The following is a 15,608-nucleotide window of genomic DNA, read 5'->3' as shown; positions in this document are numbered from 1 at the left end:
CTTCCTTTCCCCTTTCACAAGTCCTCATGTCCGTGAGGGACGTGACCTCTGGTCACACGCCGGAAGGAACTCCGCCTTTCTGCTTGTGGCCAGCAGGAGGCAGCATGACTTCTTTCCTTGTGATGTCTGAACCACCGTGGAATCCTGCCACTGAGAGAAGTAAAAAAGGATGTGAACGTGATATACAAAAGAACTGTTACCAAAGGAGAAACTGACGTGCACCTGGGCCCCCCACCCCCGTCCCGGCCAACGTGCACACGTGGCAGACTGAAGCTACTTGCCCGTTTTGCCTAAGTTTGATTGGGAGAGTTTATCACAGTGTTTTCCCAAATGTGATTGGCTTCTCAAACGAGTAGCATCAAGGAAGCCTGACGAGGTCCAGGAGACATAGATAGTCCAGAGAAATGTCCGTCTAATTGTGGGAGAGGGCCACTTCTCAACTGGAGAAGGAATGTTCTCAGTGTCCAGCTCATACTTTCTCTCTAATCAGAAGCTTTCTCGGTAAGTTTCAACCACTCAGGCTGTTACGATGCCTCCTCACCCTTGGCCTTTCTGAACAGCGTGCTAGACACCGAGTGAGCCAGGTGGTCCGGAGATCTGTTCAAGACATTCCCTACCTTCGTGGGGTTTATTGTGTAGCTGGAAGAAAACACACGAAAAAGTTCAGACTTCAAAAGGTATCAACTCAAAGCTAGGATACACACACACGCATTAGTAGAGCACCGCTGTGGGGTTAGCGAGGGTTCTCATCCTGTTCCCCTTAAACCAGTCCCGTGACTTCTCTGAGTATGTTGGCCCTAGTGTGTGTTTGCCAGGGGTACAGCTGAGGAATGAGGTCGGTGAGGCTGAATGTGGGATCCTTCATTTTAATGATAGGTAAGCGAGTCGAAGTATAGAACTGTCGCTTCGAAGGTGGCGAAGCTAGTTGACTGACAAGCTTGAGTTAGTATCTAGGCTTTTCTCGTTATTCCTGTCTCCACTGATCCTTAGTTTTAAGCTGTAGCCTTAGGAATCCTGGGGTGCCCAGAAATGTTTGTGGCTTCCTCTGTTTCAGGTTAAAACTCGCTGTTCTTTCTACAGGGCAAGGCAGCCGGGGCAGACCGGTTCTACAGCGCTTCAGGAAGCTCTTCCTCCCATTTTAGCTGGGTGGTTTTTAAAACCTTTGCTCCACAGAGCAGCAGATCAAAGGTTCTTCCACTCCTCCTGACCCGGCTGAGTGATGATTGTGCTGACGAGGCTCTCAGTCATCTGATATGCAGGGCGTCAGGGGCGAAGTCACCATTATTGTCCAGCAGCACTTATTTTAAGCCGACGTGGCCCAGGCATTGAAAATGCTTGCAAAAAAAGAGTAGCTCAGAGAGCCGCCATCCAGGATGCCTACAGTGAGCCCACGCGCTCACAGGGGCGACCCTCCCGTGTGCACCGCCATCTGCTGGGCCTCGAAGGAGGCTGGAAGGAAGGAGGATTTCCCTTGGGAAGCTGAGACACGACAGTGGCATACAAATAAAAGCAAATAAACATAGTTCTAAGCAGAATTGCAAGGAGGAGGGGAAGGAGAGTGAGGAGGCGAATTGTTAGAGCTGATTTCTTAGAGATGGGTGACTTACTAGCGAAAATAAAGTGAGGTCTCCCATGCCCGGGCAGGAATATTTTAATTCACAAGTAATTGCTGAATGCTCACTCTGCAACTAGAAATATTAGCTGTTACTGGGCAGATAAACAACGTAGGAGGTGTCTGCTCTGGAGGAACTTGAAGCCTCATTGCAACAGCACTTGTACATAGAATGCAAGGTAGCATGTGATTAGTGAGTCGTGAAAGAATTCTGAGAAAGGAAAATCCAGAGGAATAAAGACAGGTAATTGCTAAATGTTTTGAGTGCTTACTATGTGTCAAGTCCCATGCTAAGGGCTTACTTTACACCAGCTCATTTAACTGCAACAATTCTATGAAGTAGGTTGTCATACTACTGCCATTATATAAATGAGAAAACTAAAACAGTAACTTGCCCAAGTCACACAGCTTCTGAGAGCGAAGGCAGGATTCACTCCGCTGCCTGCAGAGAGACGGCTGGGGAACAGTGGTCAGGAAAGGCGTCATGGAGCGAGTTGCGAAGGATGAACTGTATTTCTCCCAAAAGGTGAAGTGGAAAAGCATTTTGGTAGAGGGACCAGCACTTAGAGAAGGGGAACCGGGGTAGAATGTGTGGTATGTCTGCAGCGGCAGCATCAAGTCGTTCCTGGGTGGCTGCTGGAGACCTGGAAGGCAGAGGACGCCACGGCGGGTGGGCCTAGGACCCACCGAGGGCATTACGAGGAGGAGGCCTCGTCAGAGCTGGTTTGAGACCGGTCACTGCCATGTCTGGGGAGAAGGGATTTAGAGGTGATGGATTTAGTGACGGACTGTTTTCTAGTGTCAAGCTGCCTGGTTCCAAATCCTGATTTTGATATATTTTTGATAACTCAGGACAAGTTTCTTAACTTCTCTTTGCCTCAATTGACACGTGTAAATTAGGAATGATGTGGCACCTACTGTGATGGATTGTGATGCTTAAACAAGGGAAGGCATGTAAAGCCCTTACTCAGGGGACTACAACAGCACGTAAGATATGGTCCTGCCCTCAAGGAAGGGGCATGTAGGGGCATGTAATAAAGATGGGTAGACAGACAATTACAATACAAGGATAAACACAAAATGCTCGGGAAGATGGGAGAATAACAGGAAAATCCTTTCACAGGAAATAGCTTCTAAGCTGAAATCCGATGGAGTAGTAGGACCTTGTCAAGTAAAAGGGTTCGGTTGAGAATGGAGGCCTTTAGGGGGAAGGAACAGTATGTAAAAAGAGGTATCACACTCCGGAAACTTAAAATAATGGAGAGTGGCTGTAGCATAGCATGCAGTGGGTGAGGCCAGCATGGGGAAGAGGTTGGAGAGGGTAAAGTTGGTGTGTTAGGGGTGCTGTTAACGGATGGAAACGTTGAGAAAGGGGTCAGGCTATTGTGAAGAGGAAGACGATGGTTCAGATTGGGGCATGATACGTTTGAAGTAACAACGAAACACCTAAGTGAACTACACCCCACTGTACTACACCCCACAGTAAACCCTTCTCGTTGGGCTGGTGGAGTTCTAAGTAAGACAGTTAGGTTGCTGCGGTACTGTGGGTCAGATGTGACTAGGAACTAAGGGAGGTAATGACAGTGAAGATGAGGAAAAGTGGACAGATTCAAGAGATCCATGGGAAGTACAGTCAATCACTGATGGAGGTGTGGGATTTGAGAAGAGATCTCTACTAGAAAAAAAAGTAATCCCAGGTTTCTGAGTGAATGATGTTTCCATGACCCAGATTGAGAATACAAGTGGAAGAACACGTTTAGCACGGAAGATAACACGTTCTGTTTGGCAGAGGGGTTGATTTGAGGTGCCTATGGGACATCCAGGAGTAGATGACCCATAAGGTATTGGATTTATGAGCCTGGAGGTTGGAGAAGAAGTCAAGATAATAGATTCTGTGGACTTTAAGATATACTAGGCAAGCCATGAAAGTGAAAGCATATAGAGCAGAAAGATCGGGGAGCTGATAACGCCTGAGGGGAATAGAGACGAGAGCCCAACATAGGAGAATCGAAGATGTGGGGCCAAGGACCGAGTTTAATGCATCCGTCAACAGTATAAAATGATACTGGAGACTAAATGAAGTAAAAAATGAGACCTTCTCACCTGTATGATAAAAGGGTACCCCAAATTTTCGGGAAAGAAATGTGCCAAAATAGTGGATAACATTATTTGTCAGGATGATGGTTTAAGTGGCGTGTGTGTCTGCTTTCTGTACTTTTCAAGATTTTAGCAATCAGAATGATGATAACCAAAAAGCGGGATTCTGAAAGGAGAGGAGGGGCTAGAAACAAGAGCAGCAATGGCAGAGGGTACGAAGGCGAGGTTAGCCTGATTGAACTCCAAAGCAGGAGGAGTTGCACGCAAATATCTTGGGAGAATAATGGCCTGCAAACAAGTCTGAGGACTAGGAGTATCTCAGTTCCCCCATTTTCTGACACAGGAGGGGAAGTAACGGTGTCCTGGGGGAAGCCGAGGTGTCTTTCGACTGAGTGGGTTGAAGGAAGTTCCCTACAGAACAGGGAATCAGAGAAACGAGGGGGCCAGAGAGGAAAGGACAAGTGAGGAAGACAGCTCTGCATTTGGGGCCCGTCCAGAGATTAGAGATGGAAACCACTTGGGCAATGAATTAGCCTGAAGGTTCCCAACTTGAGTTTAAAAGTGTTTTGGTACCAGTCTTGACCGAAGGCGCCTGAGGGTTCCGGAGCCTAGTCTCAGGCCTTCCTCTCGGGGCGCTGGGTGGCAGTTTCAACAACCCACCCCTGACACATTCTAGGAAGAAGAACGAAGCATCGTTTGAACAATGATTACAAAGAGGAACAAGTAAGGGTGAGGGAGAACGGTAACAGCCGGAGGGTCCTCCGTTCAGTCCTGTGACAAGTATTTATTGAGCTGCCAGAGCTTGGTCTTGTTCATCGCTATATCCTCACAATGGTATTTGGCACATAATGTGTGTTCAGTAAAAAAATTGTTGTTGAAGGAATGAATCGTTCAGTGACTTATTTTCAGGTTAACGGTATTCAGAAAAAATGAAAGAGTTCGACTCTGTCCACAGCCTCTGAAGGGCAGCAGTGGATAAACAGGGAGGTGAATCCTCTGACGGGAGAACAGCGTTGGAAGGCGGCTCCCCCGACGACGCTGAGTCTCTCTAAGCTGAGCCATATGACGAAGGCCAAGCAAAGGCCAAGCGCTCGATTATCACCCAAGGACGGTTTTTTCTGTAAGACGTGAACGTGTCCCCTGTGACAGCGCTCAGCGCTGATAAGCGTGCTGTGGTAATGTGGCCCCTTTGATTAGGAGAAAAGTTCTGCAAGTTTAGTGATGGAGGCATTTGGTGTATTTTTTATTTTTTTAATTTTAATTTTAACGCAAGGCAACCCTTGGTTGACCTCACAGATCGCAAGGACCTTGTCATCTTACAATCTCTTATTTATTTATTTTTTTTATGCCTACAGCACCTGGTCTTCCTAGGCAGTCTCCCATCCAAGTACTAACCAGGCCCGACCCTGCTTAGCTTCCGAGATCAGACAGGATCGGGCTTGTTCAGGGTGGCATGGCCGTAGACCATTTGGTGTATTTAGATGGACTTTTTTTAACCTTGTTCTGACATATATTTATCATAGGCAGATACTAGAATTACTAAAAACATGAACTCTCAGTTATTAAATCTTTATTATAATATTTAGATTGAAAAGATTGAACTGAATATAATACACATGGCACACAAACTTTTCTCAAATTATGCATCTTAACTGCAAGCACTACATCAACAAGCATCATTCATGATCTAGCGCCAGCTCCCTACCTTAAAGTCCCAAACCCAGTTGATAACATCAAATTGATACCTAGAATGTGCTAGGATGTTTGCGTTTTTCACAGGAGATAAAGCTCTCATGGTAGACATTCAAACATTAGCAACACTATGGGGGAATTTTTTTTTCAGGGGGCAGAGGAAACTTAGCGTTGCTAACCCTTCCCCCGCCCACCCCACCCCCATGTGTGTACCACCTCCTCAGATAAAGGAAAGTCCTGGCATCTTTCAGCGACCATGAGTCTCACTTTGATATTAGGTCCATGTCTGAAGTGCCTCGTAGAACTACGGAAGTCCCATGAGTCACCCTCAAACTTCCCTCCATTGCATTTCTGAGTCATTTCCTTTTCTGTTGACCCAACTGGGTAGACCAACGCACAAGAAACGTCCTCAAGTACATAGTTTTGGAACTAAAGGGACATCAGAGATCATCGAATTCAGTGTACTCATTTTACAGAAGGTGAAACCGAAGCCGAGAGAGTGTGCCCTTTGCTCAGGTGCAGAGCCTGTTAGGCAGCTTTTCCCATACCTCTTTTCCTATACCTTCTCCTCAAGAAGAAGCTGATTTCACAGCAAATTTGGGACTCCGGCTTAGATTTATTTTTGTTAGACGTAAACAAACTAAATAAATATTTGGGTTGGAAGTTTGAGAGGAACTCGGGGCCCAAGGGAACAAAGTGGCATCTATAGTATCCCCTTCAAGTCGTTTGACCTATCACCGGTGCTCCTGCAGTGGACTGAAAAAGGACTCATGTAGGACGAGCACCTTCTAACTCAGGGTTTCCACCTTGAGACTACTGACATTTTGGACCAGAAACTTCTCAATCGTGGGGGCTGTCCTACGTATTTCAGGTTAACAGCATCTCTGTCCTCTACCCACGAGACGCTCAGCCAGGACAATCAAAAAGTCCCCAGACACGGCCGGATGTCCCCTGGAGTTCCCTGGTAGAGAGCCACAGCGCTGACTTAAGGAAGGGGCTCTCGCCACCCCGGCCCATCCCCCTCGGTCTTCTCAGCAGTGCCTGTCCTTTCCCCAAACCTGCTCCAGGCTTCTCCTTCTCCCTCACCTTTCCCTCTAGGGCTGCCACGCCCTCACAAGGGGGGATCCTCTGACCTAGCCACCCGAAAGTGGCACCTGGGGTGAAAATAGGAAGCAAAAATTTCTGTCCTTTGCCTCTTGCACCAAGAGGATCCCCCTGACTGGATAGGAATTTACATAATTGGTTAAAATAAGATAAAATGTATGCAGGCTCAGCTCTTAACTGATTGCTGCGAATCAGAGAGAGTCAGGGCCTTAAGCCCCTTTCCTGCCTTGAAGGTGGGCTGGGAGGGATAGACAAGAGGAATCTGCCTGTTCTGCATAGTTTCCCGTTGATTCAGCTGTCTCACTTCCCGTCCCCAGCCCTCACTCATTTTCACCAGAGCCCATATTTAGATACCACGAGCCTGTGTTGTCATAGACAGAAACCAGATGGTTGCTATAGAGATTTGTTTAAACACGCACACACACACACAAACACACACACACCCCAGAGCACGTCCCAGACTGAGTGGTTTGGGTGAATCGCGTTTCTTGCTGGGACATGCATTTTTCTTTCTCTTAATTTGCTATTACCCCACCTCTCCTAGCCTCCCCAAGTTTTCTTACTGCTTATTCCTGCTCCCAGATGCTACTTCCCACTGACCAGTACTGTTCTTAAACATGTCTTTTGTATCAGGAAGTCAGTTTAAGAACAGAATTATTGTTTGCAACCATGCCACCCTGAATAAGCCCGATCCTATCTGACCTCAGAAGCTAAGCAGGGTCGGGCCTGGTTAGTACTTGGATGGGAGACTACCTAGGTGCTGTAGGCGTCAAAACAAAACAAAACAAAAAGAATTACTTAATGTTTTTGAGCCTTCATCAGTCATCGGTTCTTTCATCTGTAATATGAGGATAATCATAATGCAAACGTGGCTTTTTTTAGAATTAAATTAGGTATACATAAAGAAACATGTCATGGCTGGCAAAGTAGATGCTCAATAAACGGAATTTGTTCTTATGCTGAGATAAAATCCTGCTGTGAGACATCTGAGAACTGAAACTTTGGACCTCTGAAACTGGCTCATGCGTCTTCTCTGACAGTAGGAAGAAGCTATTGCAGGAGTGTCCCTTGTCCTGAGGAGTGATGGAAGCACAGAATTGTGGGGGAAGGGAGGGCTGCTTTGTATTTTGTCTTTGTTTTACTCAGCTGGAAAGCCGTTTTGAGGTGGAAATCTGGGCATATGATCTCTTTCTTTCTGCAACTTGAAATGAAAGCCACAGGGAAGAGAAGACACGACACAAAATCCTCACTTGGCTAAAATGGAAGAGCACAAAGGCAGAATGTTCCCTGGGCCTTTGGCTCCAGCAGACCTCTATCCAGGGGAGGCTGGCTATGTCCGTGTAACAGGCTGGGGCTTGTTCCTGCTGTAGATCCTGTGTATAACATCTGTTGAATTTGGGGGGGCGGGGGGAAGGTATTTTCTAATACTCAGAGGGCAGGTAGTACCATTCCTGGAAATAGGCACCCTGTTCCAGCTCACAGAATGGATATTACTATCCTATATTTTACAGGGAAAATAACAGATTTGATTGAAAAAAAGATTGGAGAGAGAAAATACTAATTGTGGTTTCATCTGGAGGGGAGTCAGGAGAGTAGAGGAGGTGGTAATCAAAGGAAATTTAGTCTCGTCTGTTTTGCTTTTTTCTAAGGAGAAAAAAGGAAATTTAGTCTCATCTGTTTTGCTTTTTTCTAAGGAGAATATGCATTAATTGTGTAATTAAAAGTTAAATTTTGAATTGAAAGGTAAGACTATTCTACAGAATTTTAGCGAAGCTCAGAAAAGGTAATTTATCTAGGTCACTTGGTGAGTGACAGACTCCAAAGTCCACGGCCGATGCCCTGGGTACACGTCACGGAGAACTGGGCTTGGAGCCAAGCGGAAGTCCTGGGCTTCCTTTTTATGGGCATTGGGGCCATTGTACTGGTACCTAAGCATTGACTTGGCTTTTTATCATTAAAGGAAGACACGTCCAAAGTATGTCAGAGCGACCTGATGGCTGTCCTATGACTTGGCCTATGACGTATGACTAAATCACATAGAGTCTAGGTAGGAGATGAGGTGGGGTATAAAGCAAGATTGATAAAGGCAATTACGTTTTATACGTAACGAGATTTAAAATTGAATATTTCAGCTAAGGCATCAAGGTATAATAGATATGAAATTTCAAAGGGAGACATCAGAGAGAAATGCAGAAGTTTCAAAGAAATTACCAAGGGCCAGTTCTAAGATTCTTGAACCCCCGCTCCCATTTCAAGAGTATAAAAAGAGATACGGTGTACAAAAGAGATTTCTTTGGAGAGAGTTACTGCCGTGTCATGAGCCTCATCCAGTCTCAAGAAGAGTTGGGGAGAACTTCCTTCTCCTCAAGAGAAGCATCAGTTGGTTTGGCCCAGCTGCGGTTCCAGTGTCCCAGATCCTTTGTGGCTCCACTTTACCAGTCCATCTAGGCTCCCTGCACAATGGTCCCAAGACACTTTTACCACACCCTCGATCGCCTTTGTCTTTTGTCCCAACTCCCTCATCACTCCCCAGCCGCAGATCTACCTAATCTTTAGTTTATTTGTTCACTTAAGAAAGAAGGGCCTCAAGGGACAGCTAAAGCATTTGATATTTGTCCCTGGGTAGGGGGTGATCATTAGACTGTGTGTGACTCAAGGCAGAGGAATTTCAAGGTAAAGGCTGGCTAAGGACAGAGTCTGAGGTAACGAAGTAGACAGCTACATCTTGGAAGTAACTGCACCCGCTCTGACGAAGGGTCAAATATACATGAATCCTGGGGAACAAGTGTGGAGAACTTCCTGGAAGCCTAGTGGGTCTCTTCACAAAGGGTTCCCTGTAGAGGTATACTGGTAGCCATGGAAACACAGTGCATCATCTCACTTCAAGGAAGCTGATGAGGCTGTCAGAAGGGTCTGGAAGGAAAGTCTCTGATGGATCCATACAAACGCCCATGAGACAGTCAGCTCTCAACATTAGCCAGGCCTAGACAGCACAAAGCCACCAAGAACATTCCTCCCTCGTCCTTCTCCATTGAGGCTGGAACTGTCCTCACGTGTGAGGAAGCCTGTGTTTGTTAATATATTTCTGAATCAAGAGTGTGTTTTCCTACTTAGTGATTGCAAGGCTGTTACCTAAAGAGAGGGATGCTGGAATTTTCACCCAGGTCAGAGGAAAACCTCTCCCAGTGAAATAAACTTTGCAGAGGCAAGGAGAGACAAAATTAAACTTTAATTTTTATTATGTCCCCTCAGTTGGTACTTGTGAAGCATTTCAGTTATCTTCGTATTCTCCGAGGCATTTAATTGGTACTCGTGGGATGACACTTTCTTCCAGTCTGTAGTGCGCCAAAGTACCTTCGAAAGGTTAACATCTTCTCCATAACAAAACAACTCAAAAGAAAAGAGTTTTAGGGTTTTGGTAAATCTGGCTGAGACCAAGGGATTTTTAATGGACTCTTAAGGTTAGCTGGAATCTTGAAGATCATCCAGTTCTGACTAATTCCTCCCGATTTAATCTTTTCCACAGCATCCCTGGCGAGTGATCCTTTAGTCTTTTCTTGAATAACTCCAACATCTTGGAATTATTACTATCTTCCCCCTCATTAAACCTCTTCAAGTGTTTGAGGACCACTTTACTCTATATCTCATTTCACTAGTCCTTCCTTCAATTATTGCTCCTTGATGTGCTGTGGACCCCTGGCGTCACCCGGCTTGTTTCTGGGTGAGCTCACATGTGTCCATGTGCCTCTCTAAGTTTGGTCCAGATGTGGCCTGCGAGTAGAGATAAACCATCACCTGCTTGGTTGTGGACCTGGGCTGTCCGAGAGCCTTAGGCCACCTTGCGCTTTCTTCACTCCCCATCCTATCACCCCACTGACTCATGAAAACGGACACCAACTAAAACCTAGAGCTGTAATTTTGGGGGTGCGGTATGGTGCTTTTGATTTGCTTTGATTTTATAAATAATATATAAATACATTTACTTAATTAAAACTTGTAAATAATAGAAATTAAAATGTTCGTACAGACAAGGCCAAAATCTTCTTTGACCTATCCCAAATCCTAGTCCTTTCTCTCCAGAGGTAAACACTGATTCATTTTGGTTATGTATTCTCCCAGACTTTTTTCTGTGTATTTACATGGGTGTATATTTACATGTAGGAATATGTAGTCGTATGGAATTTTAAACACGTAAATGGTATCAGATAGTTTGTATTATTCTACATCTTTTCTTTGCACTTAACATGTTTCAGAGAACTTTCCATATCAGTACATATAATCTCACCGTAACTATTATATCCTGTAATATGGCTGTATCAGTTTATTTAATCATTCTGTTGTTGGACATATAGATTGTTTCCAGTTTTTTGCTATTACAGTGTTTCGTTGAAAATTCTTTATGCCTCTTAGTGTTATACGGGAGTTAAAATGGCGATTCATTAGGAGAAAAAAAAAAGTCATGACGTCCAGCATTGCTAGTCCCCTCATTGAAGAGTGTCTCGGCTAGTCTTGGCCCTTGGGTTCTCCACGTATGTTTCAGAATCAACTTATCCAGTTCTTTATTTGGTACTGTATTCAATCTATACATCAGTCTGAAGAACTGACATTTTTATAATATGAATCTTCCCATATGTGAACATGGTTTTTGTCTCTATTTGAGTTTTCTTTAATGTATATCAACGGAGTGTTATAATTTTCTCCATATAGTTTTACACATAGTGGTAGAGACTGCTGGTCACGCCTCCTTCCATAGTAACAGAATCCCCAATTTTTAGCTGGGCGCACAGACCCTCAGACTAAAGACTGTATTTCCTAGCCTCCTCTTGCAGCTAGGAGCCATGTAATTAATTTCTAGGTAGCAAGAGTGAACAAAAGTGGTATGCGACTTCTGGGAAGTGTCATCAGAGGAAGTTAGGTGCCCTTTGCCTTCCCTTTTCTCCTTCCTGCTGGTTGGAACGCAGATAACATGGATGAAGGTAGCCATCTTGGACCATCAGGTAGAAAAGTATGTATGAGGATAACAGCAAAATAACAGAAGGATATGAGTTCCTGGTCACAATGGAACTACCATTCTAATTTTGGGTCCTGTCGGAAAAGAAAAAAAATGAATACTGGATAAGACAGCTAGCAATGTCTGTCACACCTTCTCAGAGGTTACTGAACCCTAGTTATATGCTAGTGTTACTTAGGGAGACTAGGGCCTGAAATTATGATCTTGTAGGCAAAGATGATAATTACGGTGGTGTGATGGGCGGGTAGGAAGACACTGCTGCTCGGTATGAGAGGACGCTATGAAGTAAGAAGTGAGGAAAATGGCCAACTAACCAAGAAGCTCAGTGAATGATTTTGACACTAAAACAGGAGATTGGCCTTTTTTAGTATGTGATCAACAATAATCTTTAGAGATTATTTATGGTCAGGGGGGATTGTTTAGGAAAAATTATGCACATTTTAGAAAAAAGGCAAAAACATGACCACATGATCTTTTAATGTCATGCTAGAGCATTTTCAAATAAGAAAGCCTGAGAGTCACCACATTATCTTGGGGAATGTAATATTGTTCGATTAGCACCCAGTTTTACAACTCTCAAAAGTTAGAGGGTAATGGGTAGGACTAATTAAGGTACAGTGAATTTTTTCTAGTCTACCAAAGAAGATAACCCCAAAAGCTTGTAGTTTATTGCCCTGTAGGACATTAACTGCTTTTGTACCTAACTTAGCATCCTTCTTCAGCATTTCTTTCCCTGTTGACGAAATAAGTCCCAGTTTCTCACATCTTTACTGAACGACTTTGTCATTTCTTCATTGTTGAAGTAAATAAAATTTTGATATGTGTGAAAAAAAAAGAAAAGGTATAGCATGACGAGGCCTTAGAGCCTAAAGGCAAAAGATTAGCCTCAGCTTCACAGAAGAGAACAGGGTGCTCCATTAGTTCTGGAAATTTCTATCGAGAGGCTGAAGAAGAGCCTCCCCAAACTGGAGTTATATATAGGACCTAAAAAAGAAAAGCAAACAACAAAAAAAAACCCACCGTTTTGCCAGGCTGAAGAATAAAAGGGTTGAATAATTAATATGGACGCCTACTTTATGAGAATGTCACACTCTGTTCTGTCATCCTCTTAGTCACCAAGCTCATCGACTCTGCCTCCACAGTATCTCTCCATGTTATCTTTTGTTTCCATTACCACCGCCCAAGTACAAGTCACCATTAGTTCTCGCCTATCGTAGTGCAGTAGCCTCCTAATTTCTTTGCTTCTGATACTTTCTGCCTCGAGCCATTCAAAAACCCAGAATTAGAGTAATGAACCTGAAGTAGAGTATCTCTCACGGTGCTGTAGTGCTCAACGGTTCTCAACTGCCTAAAAAGGTTCAAACCTCTTCAACTGGCTTTCCAAGCCCTAAATAATATGGCCCCACCCCGCTTTCCTGGCCTTTATGTAGCCCGTATTAGTAAACATTCAATGCATCCATTCAACAATGGAGTGTCTGCCATGGGTCAGGCTTGGCTAGGGTTATGAAGGAAAACAGGGTTAAGTGTCCTCACCAAGTGTCCTCACCAGTGGAAGAGATGAATAAAACTGAAGAGTAGCCAGAGTGGAAGAAGGAAAACCAGGACAGCGTGATGCCCAAAAAGGCACATGAAGAAAGTCTTTCAAGAAGACAATGATCAACCACAGCAAATACTGCTGAGAGGTCACGTAAAATGCGGACTGCAGCTTGACCACTGGGACTTAGCCACGTGGAGGTCGCTGATGACGTTGACAGGGATGGTTTCGGTGGTGGGAATGCAAGCTTGATTGGGGTGGGTTCGAGGAAAAGGGGGTAAGATGGTCGAAGATTTTTGCCATAAGGGGGAGCATCAAATAATTTAGGTTCTAGGGAAGGCTTTTTAGAGATTTGGGAGAGAACACTAAGTTCGTTGGTGGGGAATGGTTCGAGAGGGAGCACGCGCGAGAGAAATTAATGGTGCAAGAATATGAAGGGATAACTGCAAATAGATGAGTAAGCAAAGAAGATGGGATCCAACGCCCGAGGGGAAGTTTGATCTGAGATGGCAGGGAGGGGTCAATCATTTTAACCGTAGGAAACACAGAATAGGAATGTTAGTAGATTTGGTGGTGAAAATAACGTTTTTCTCTTCTGATTGCTTCCATTTTCTTAGTGAAAGAAGTTAACATCTGAGATTGAGGAAGGGCAGGAGGTAATATTGAAGGTTTAAAGACAAAAGAGTTGTTGAAAGTCATCTTGGGTCACAGGAGAGTGAACTAAGAAAATGCAGTGGGTCTGCTGGCTATAAACTTAAAGTGAATCTTGCAGGGCATTTCCTTTTTCAGCCGCTGAAAATCTTTTGCAATTTATTCCTCGTTTTCTCCTCGCTATCAGATAAAACTGTATTCTAGAAAGCCCAGCAGCAAAGCTCTCTCTCCCATAAAGTCTTCTTGTATCTCTCCTAGCCCAAAGTGGATTTTTCAGTTTCTCAACACCATCTCACATTATGATTAGTTTCTGTGCAAGATTAGAATCTCTTCCTTAGAGAAACCATTTCTTACTCACTACAACCACAGGATGCTTCTCTCTAACCTCTCTGCCACATCACGTAAAATGCGGACTGCAGCTTGACCACTGGGACTTAGCCACGTGGAGGTCGCTGATGACGTTGACAGGGATGGTTTCGGTGGTGGGAATGCAAGCTTGATTGGGGTGGGTTCGAGGAAAAGGGGGTAAGATGGTCGAAGATTTTTGCCATAAGGGGGAGCATCAAATAATTTAGGTTCTAGGGAAGGCTTTTTAGAGATTTGGGAGAGAACACTAAGTTCGTTGGTGGGGAATGGTTCGAGAGGGAGCACGCGCGAGAGAAATTAATGGTGCAAGAATATGAAGGGATAACTGCAAATAGATGAGTAAGCAAAGAAGATGGGATCCAACGCCCGAGGGGAAGTTTGATCTGAGATGGCAGGGAGGGGTCAATCATTTTAACCGTAGGAAACACAGAATAGGAATGTTAGTAGATTTGGTGGTGAAAATAACGTTTTTCTCTTCTGATTGCTTCCATTTTCTTAGTGAAAGAAGTTAACATCTGAGATTGAGGAAGGGCAGGAGGTAATATTGAAGGTTTAAAGACAAAAGAGTTGTTGAAAGTCATCTTGGGTCACAGGAGAGTGAACTAAGAAAATGCAGTGGGTCTGCTGGCTATAAACTTAAAGTGAATCTTGCAGGGCATTTCCTTTTTCAGCCGCTGAAAATCTTTTGCAATTTATTCCTCGTTTTCTCCTCGCTATCAGATAAAACTGTATTCTAGAAAGCCCAGCAGCAAAGCTCTCTCTCCCATAAAGTCTTCTTGTATCTCTCCTAGCCCAAAGTGGATTTTTCAATTTCTCAACACCAATATTAAGTTGTTGATGTCTCCTATGGAGCGTACATTCCATCTCACATTATGATTAGTTTCTGTGCAAGATTAGAATCTCTTCCTTAGAGAAACCATTTCTTACTCACTACAACCACAGGATGCTTCTCTCTAACCTCTCTGCCACATATTATAAATCGTCATGGTTCTAGGTCCTGCCCAAATGCGTAATTGTGTGGTATGGGCGTCCTTATTACGCTGTTGTTTTTGGGTATCATCAGTACAAAAATGTGTTAAAGAGTCTCAGAGAAGGTGCTAACAGAGTAAGGTTTATGTGTAAAATAGCACCAGACACTGTGAAGTAGAGCTAATAGGGAGACAGGAACAAAATTTAGCTGGAACAGACCATTTTGTTTAGTCAGTTTACATATAAATGACTCTATAAAGCAGTCTCTGGAGCGTCCCCATTTCCAAACATTGTCGGGATGAGAGCAGAGAGCTGCAGATACGCAAAATAACTACGGGCCCCACACAGAGCCCACGTTGACCCACGTTATCTAAGACTACGGTCTTCCCTCCACGCCAGAGCTTCCTCATCCCCTTTCCTCAACCTGAGAGACTCCCCGGTTAGGACTCCGGGATGGAAAACCCTCCAGCACGAAGCCAGCTGCAGGGGCTCGCGCGTCGGGGTGCAGACTGCCCCGAGGGAGCCGCCAGCTAACCGGGGTCTACGCCGGGGAGCAGCAGCAGCGCGAGCCG

General features: G+C 44.6%; 1 long non-coding RNA gene and 1 other non-coding gene across 2 annotated transcripts; both read right to left on the bottom strand.

Annotated features, from left to right (window-relative positions):
• Nucleotides 1–5,055: 5,055 nt before the first annotated feature.
• On the bottom strand, nt 5,056–5,174 carry LOC112469118. The gene has a single exon (XR_003042473.1). It is a non-coding gene; the product is annotated as a 5S ribosomal RNA (ribosomal RNA).
• A 4,541-nt stretch (nt 5,175–9,715) lies between these two features.
• Nucleotides 9,716–15,602, bottom strand: LOC107196227. Its single transcript, XR_001517603.2, has 2 exons — nt 15,026–15,602; nt 9,716–14,086 (listed from the first exon to the last, which is right to left on the bottom strand). It is a non-coding gene; the product is annotated as an uncharacterized LOC107196227 (long non-coding RNA).
• Between the last annotated feature and the right edge of the window lie 6 nt (nt 15,603–15,608).

This window comes from Pteropus alecto, unplaced genomic scaffold (genome assembly GCF_000325575.1).
Source record: "Pteropus alecto unplaced genomic scaffold, ASM32557v1 scaffold106, whole genome shotgun sequence".
NCBI classification, from domain to species: domain Eukaryota; kingdom Metazoa; phylum Chordata; class Mammalia; order Chiroptera; family Pteropodidae; genus Pteropus; species Pteropus alecto.
The sequence above is the reverse complement of the archived record's forward strand: the minus strand, read 5'-3'. Positions and strand labels throughout refer to the sequence as shown.